This window comes from Neomonachus schauinslandi, chromosome 10, assembly GCF_002201575.2.
Source record: "Neomonachus schauinslandi chromosome 10, ASM220157v2, whole genome shotgun sequence".
NCBI lineage: Eukaryota > Metazoa > Chordata > Mammalia > Carnivora > Phocidae > Neomonachus > Neomonachus schauinslandi.
The window spans coordinates 54,831,560-54,837,559 of record NC_058412.1 but is presented as its reverse complement, the minus strand read 5'-3'; the positions used below and the strand labels follow the sequence as shown (position 1 = coordinate 54,837,559).

General features: G+C 35.9%; 1 long non-coding RNA gene across 1 annotated transcript in view; it reads left to right on the top strand.

Annotated features, from left to right (window-relative positions):
- Nucleotides 1-2,820: 2,820 nt before the first annotated feature.
- The window catches only part of LOC110588679, a 48,879-nt gene continuing 45,699 nt past the window's right edge, over nucleotides 2,821-6,000 (top strand). Inside the window, exon 1 of the long non-coding RNA XR_002480823.1 lies at nucleotides 2,821-2,846. This is a non-coding gene — a long non-coding RNA (uncharacterized LOC110588679). The remainder of the gene's footprint in view (nucleotides 2,847-6,000) is intronic.

The window sequence follows — 6,000 nt, the reverse complement described above, 5'->3', positions numbered from 1 at the left end:
TCATTAAGGATAGGGCAGCTAGATACCCTCATGCAAAAGAATGAAGTTGGACCTGTACCTCACACCATGCACAAAAATTAACTAAAAAATGAATCATGGGTCTAAATAGAAGAGCTAAAACTGTAAAACTCTTAGAAGAAAAATTAAGTACAAATTTTATTTTAAACTTGGAGTTTAACATTGGAGTTGGCAATGATTTCTTAGATATGACATCAAAAGCACAAATAACAAAAGAAACAGATAAACTGGACTTCGTCAAAATTAAAAACATCTGTGCCTTTATCAAAGGGCACTAACAAGAAAGCAAAAAGAAAATTTACAGAATGGGAGAGAATATTTGCAAACATGTATCTAATAAAGTGCTAGTATCCAGGATGTATAATGAATTCTTACAACTGAACAATAACAAGACAGATAACCCAATTTTTAAAATGGGCAAAGGATTTGAATAGACGTTTACCCAAAAGAGATACACGAATGGCCAATATGCACATGAGAAGATGCTCAACGTTATTGGCCATCAGGGAAATGCAAATCAGAGCCACAATAAAATACCATACCATTTCACACCCACTAGCATGGCTACAATAAAAAGATGGACATTTGGAGTGTTGGGGAGTATGAGGAAAAATTGGAATCCTCACACCTGGCTGGTGGGAATACAAAATGGTACAGACACTTTGGAAAACACTTTGGCAGCTCCTGAAAACAGACTGTGGAAGACTCAACAATTCCATACCTACACACATGCCTAAGCATAGTTATCTATGAATACATCTGGGTAAACCTCAAAATTATACTACAGAGTTGAAGAAGCAGTTCATAAAAAGATATGGATGGAATTATAACATGTGAATTTTTAAAAATATATTAATAGGTAACTTGTTATACAGGGTATTTTTTGCATGTATATACTTAGGTACTAAAAGTGTAATCGAACCCTGATAATTGAAAACATATGTCCACTGAAAACTTTTACTTGAATGTTCATAGTTGCATTATCCATAAGTGGAAACAAACTGAATTTCCATCAATGGATGAACAGAAAAAACAAAATGTGGTATATCTATGCAATTGAATATTACTTAGCCATAAAAATAAGTGAAGGACTGGCACATGCTACAACATGCATGAACCTTGAAACCAATAATCTTAGGAAAAGAAGCCCAGTCACAAAAGGGCACATATTTTATGGTTCCACTTATATATGAAACATCCAGAGTAGGTAAATCCAAAGAGACAGGAGTAGATTAGTGGTTGCCAAGGGCTGGAGGGTGGGCTAGTGGGGAGTGGTTGCTGATGGGTATAGGATTTCTTTTGAGGTGAAGAAAATGTTCTGGAATGAAATAGTGGTGATGGTTGCATAACTTTGAATATACTAAAAACCATGGAATTCTATACTTTAAAAGGATGAATTTTATGTTATGTGAAATGTATCTCGATTAAAAAAGAAGAAAAATTAAGGAAAAGATTGATTAATTTTATGTTAAAATTTAAAGTAATGCCATATAAGAGTGTAGATAACTAGCTGAGAAACAAAATGTCCACCAGGTAATACGCATAAGTCAAGAACAAGAAATTCACAGAAGAGGAAAACCAAATAACCAATAAACACATACTGATCAATGATATACAAATTAAAACAATATTGAGCAACTTTCCCATGTGTATGCAAGCATGTTAATAGCAAAAGTTAGAAAAATATGTATGTTTAACAAAGAATTGGTAAATAAATTATAGTATATTTGTGCAATGGAAGACAGTAGAATTATTAAAATGAATAAACTAGACATATGTATACATCTGGGTAAACCTCAAAATAAACTACAGAGTTGAAAAAGCAGTTCATAAAAAGATATGGATGGAATTATAACATGTGAATTTTAAAAATACATTAATAGGTAACTTGTTATACAGTGTATTTTTTTGCATATATATACTTATGTACTAAAAGTGTAAATATCTAGATTAGGAGAATACACAGCATCTTCAGGATATTGACTAAATGTGGGGAGGGGAAGGGAAGTCAATGGATTAAGAAGAAGGGAAAAGGGAGCTTCCAGTTCATGTTTTGTATTTTATTTCTTTACAAAGAAGTCAGAAGAATACATAGTGTAATAAAAATAATTGTTACATTTTGTTAATTGTTAAATACGGTGTTTTAAATATTATTCTCTGTACTTTATTGTCAACATGACAGTTAAACATGGTGTCAGGCTTATATTTATATAATAATGATGATGTAATAAGTTTTGTCACAGACTCACATGACATTTGCTTTTGTTTGTTTGTTAAATTGCCCGTTTGCCTCCTTCGCCTGTGTTTCTATTGGCGCGTGCCTGATATTGGTTGAAAATTCTGTTTGGCTATGAATAGCAGAAACCTGGAAACAGCAACTTAAGCAGATTGCAGGTTTTATTTTTTCTCATGGAATGAAAGACCAAATGTCAGAAATCCGAGTTGGGTACAGTGGCTCCGTGATGCTAGGGGAGAGATGGGACTCTCTGTGTCTTCCCACCAGCCCATCCTTAGCGCAGTCTTGGCACCCTAGGCGTCCCAGGATAGCTGCTTTGCTTCCCGGGAGGGGGTGGTGGCAGTGCTGTGTTCCAGGCAGGAAGAAGTGGAAGGAGGAAGGACAAAATGTATCTACCAATATGTCCTCCCCACAAGCCCCATCCTCTTGCCCCACGCATTCACGATATTTTAAGAAGCCTTCCTGAACGTCTCAACTAAAAACGTCCTCTTTTTTTCTCAGTGGCCAGAACTAGGTCAGATGATGACCTCTACTGAGGAACTCGGCAGTATTTGTCTAAGCCTTCCCGCAGACAGATACCGAGAAGAAGCTGGTAAGCCTTCACAGCTGACAAGCAGGGTTGTTAATGATGGTGACAATTACAACAGGTGCCATTTATTGAGCAGTGCTATATGGCAGGTGTGTGAGCTCTGTACACTTCATCTTGCTTAATCTTCACTGCAATCCTAAGAATTAAGTACCTGTATTAACACCCATTTAAAAATGAAGAAATGGAGACTCAACGAAGGTGGAGTAACATGTCGAAGGTCATATGGTGGTGGGACGGGAACTTGAGTCCAGGTTTGTCTGACTTCTGGGTTGCCTGGAGCTGTCCCAGTTTTAGCCCTGAAAGTCTCATGTCCCAGGACCCATGTCAGTCCTGGAACAGTGAGGTCACCCACTGAAACTCAAACAGTATTAGGGTAGGAGTTCAGTTAAACTTTGTGGAGTGGCTATTTTAATAAATATTGTTTCTCTGTTTTCATAAATGTTAAAGACTTGCAATATATCGAGAACATAACCTTTCATATTATATGTCTTTCTTTTGCCTTGTAATTTGTAGGACACTTTCTGATACACAGTATTTTAAAGTTTTATGTGTCTGTCTATTTTCCTTTATCGTTTCTTCCTTCACTTTTCTGGTTAGATATTCTTCCCCATTCTACCCAAAAAGTTGTATTTTCTTCTGGTTCTTTGAGAATCTACTTTGTAATCCCCAAAGTAAAATGGGGATGTGCAGGAATGGGAAAGAGTTTCATGCACATGTTCCATTTCCCAGGTTTGGGTGAGTGTTTTAGAACTTTAAACTTAAATGTTTGAAATGTTCGTCTCAGGAACTGATTTAAAATCCGTAACTTAAAGGAATGAAAACTCTTCCCCATGCATTCCCAATGTGCACTGCACATGTATCTGATCTGCGTTGGCAATCATGTCAAAATGTGTCAGCTCATTTCATATTCTTTTTAACTGTCCTTTGATTAAGGGAGCGCTGTATCAACTTATGTAAGCCTGCAGTCAAATATACCTTCAAATTATTAGCACCTGGTGAGAAATGTCCTTCCCATTCTAAACACCAGTTCATCATGTCTTATTTGTAATTCACTTGATGATTTTGATATATCATTATAAATACTATATGTGACTAAGTCTTTATACTGAAGCTTTGTTCTTAAAAATGGCAGAAAATGTGAATTGCATACTGTGTCCCTGATACAGATGTGTGGATCTAGACCAAACAGGTGTGGTGCTAGGCTGAGATGATAAATCACCAGCCCCACAAGTCTTTGTGTTGAGAAACATGAGGTCATTAGTGTTTATCTTGCACCATTGGCTCTAACTTAGTGTTCTAGCCTATGGAATGGGAAAATGTTTGTGAATTCACTGTTATTGACAAATAATTATTAGAAGTTATTTTATTATAAAACAAAATTAATGCTCTAGTCAAGATATTAGCAAACTTTTTGTGAAGAGCCAGATGGTAAACGTTTTAGATTTTGCTGGTCATAGATCTCTAGTGCAACTATTCAACTCTGCCTTTGTGTGGCCATAAACGGTGCATAAACAAATGGGCATGGCTGGGTGCCAATCAGTTATTTACAAAAGCAGTTGGTCTGTATGATTTGGCTGGTGGGTTATAGTTTTCCAACTGCTGGATGGTCAACATATTCATTCCTTCACAACTGAGTTTTACTTGAAAGGTGGGAATCAGTTGCTATTCTGGAAAATATTAAACAAGTGTTCCTATCATTGGTACTTGAAGACTTTGACTTCAGTGTCTTAAGATTAAACTGGAAAGCCCTTTGAACATTTTTGGAAGAGAAGAATCATAATGTAAATAAGAAATTGTGTGTTAGGATTGGTTATATCAATCTTGAGCAAAAAGTTAGTGTCTCAAAATTTCTTTAAGTGGCCTATAATTTTCTTCTTAAACAAATCTATCTTCTACCAGAAAGCTGGACATAGCTTTTAATTCCAGTGGGGGTCCAGGCTTAGAGGAAGGGAAACATATGGATACCATACATTTGTTAGAGTTTGTCTCTATGTAATCACAAAAATTGGATACTCCAGAACTCTGTATAACACATTTGGATGGTCTACTTTAATGCACAGAGTTTCTATATCATAAAGGCAGCAAATGCAAGATTTTTCCTTAGTATCATAACTTCATGCTTTACTAAATCAGGATGATTGACAGAAACTTGCTTCTGTTTTCATGGGTTCTCTTATAGTACAGACTGTAATCTGTGCATCAGTCTCTGATTGGATGTAATCACATTTCAAAGCTAAATATAATTATATAACTATACATATAACTATCTACAACTCTCTCTCTGTCTCTCTCTTTATATTTGAATATACATATATTCAAATCAGTCTCTTATGGACTCCCAAGTATCCATGAATATTTGTTCCATCAAAATTTGAATGTTATCAGGACTTAAATGAAGTTTCATACTTTGAAAAACTTCCCAGTCTGTGATAGGGCTTTTGTGGTTGTTGTTCTTGTCTTTTGTTTGTTTTTATACTTTCAACAAGTACTTTGTTATTCTTTGGTGTTTGGCTTATTTTTGGAGATACTCCCAAAGCAACTGGAGATGATATATATAAAATAAATAAGGTAGATGTTCAAGTTGGGGATAATATTTTTGTTCAAAATTACAATGTAATATTAAAGAAACAGGACTGAGTTTTTGTTCTGTCTTAAAATGTAGCTTTAAGGGATTTTCAGATGTCTTAAGTGGTGGAAGCATCACTGGACTACGCTTTGCCTCCTTACCTAAATTTTTGAAGGACAATTTTCATTTGGTCATGGAAGCTAAGATGTGTTTTAGAAGTCTCATTACTCTGTATTCATACCTTATAAAAATAGCCCCGTGATTCTCCCTTAGAAAGATAATTTAGACAAATATAAGAAACTATCAGCACATTTGTAATTTGTATCTCCTTCAAGAAATCTATGGATGCTTTGCTGCTAATTCCCCTCACCTGCCTGACATGATGAACTTTCATCAATGAGAGTTTTCCTCTTGAGTAACTGAAACCTATGTTGTCCTTTGTGGATGGTATTCTGGGGGTGACCAGTGAGGGGGGTCAGGAAAAATAGTTCTTTATTTTTCTCATCATGGAGTCAAGTGTTGTAGGAGAGTAGTCTGGGGCCCACGGTGGGGGCGGGGTGCTGGGGATAAAGGCATAATCAGGAGAGAGAG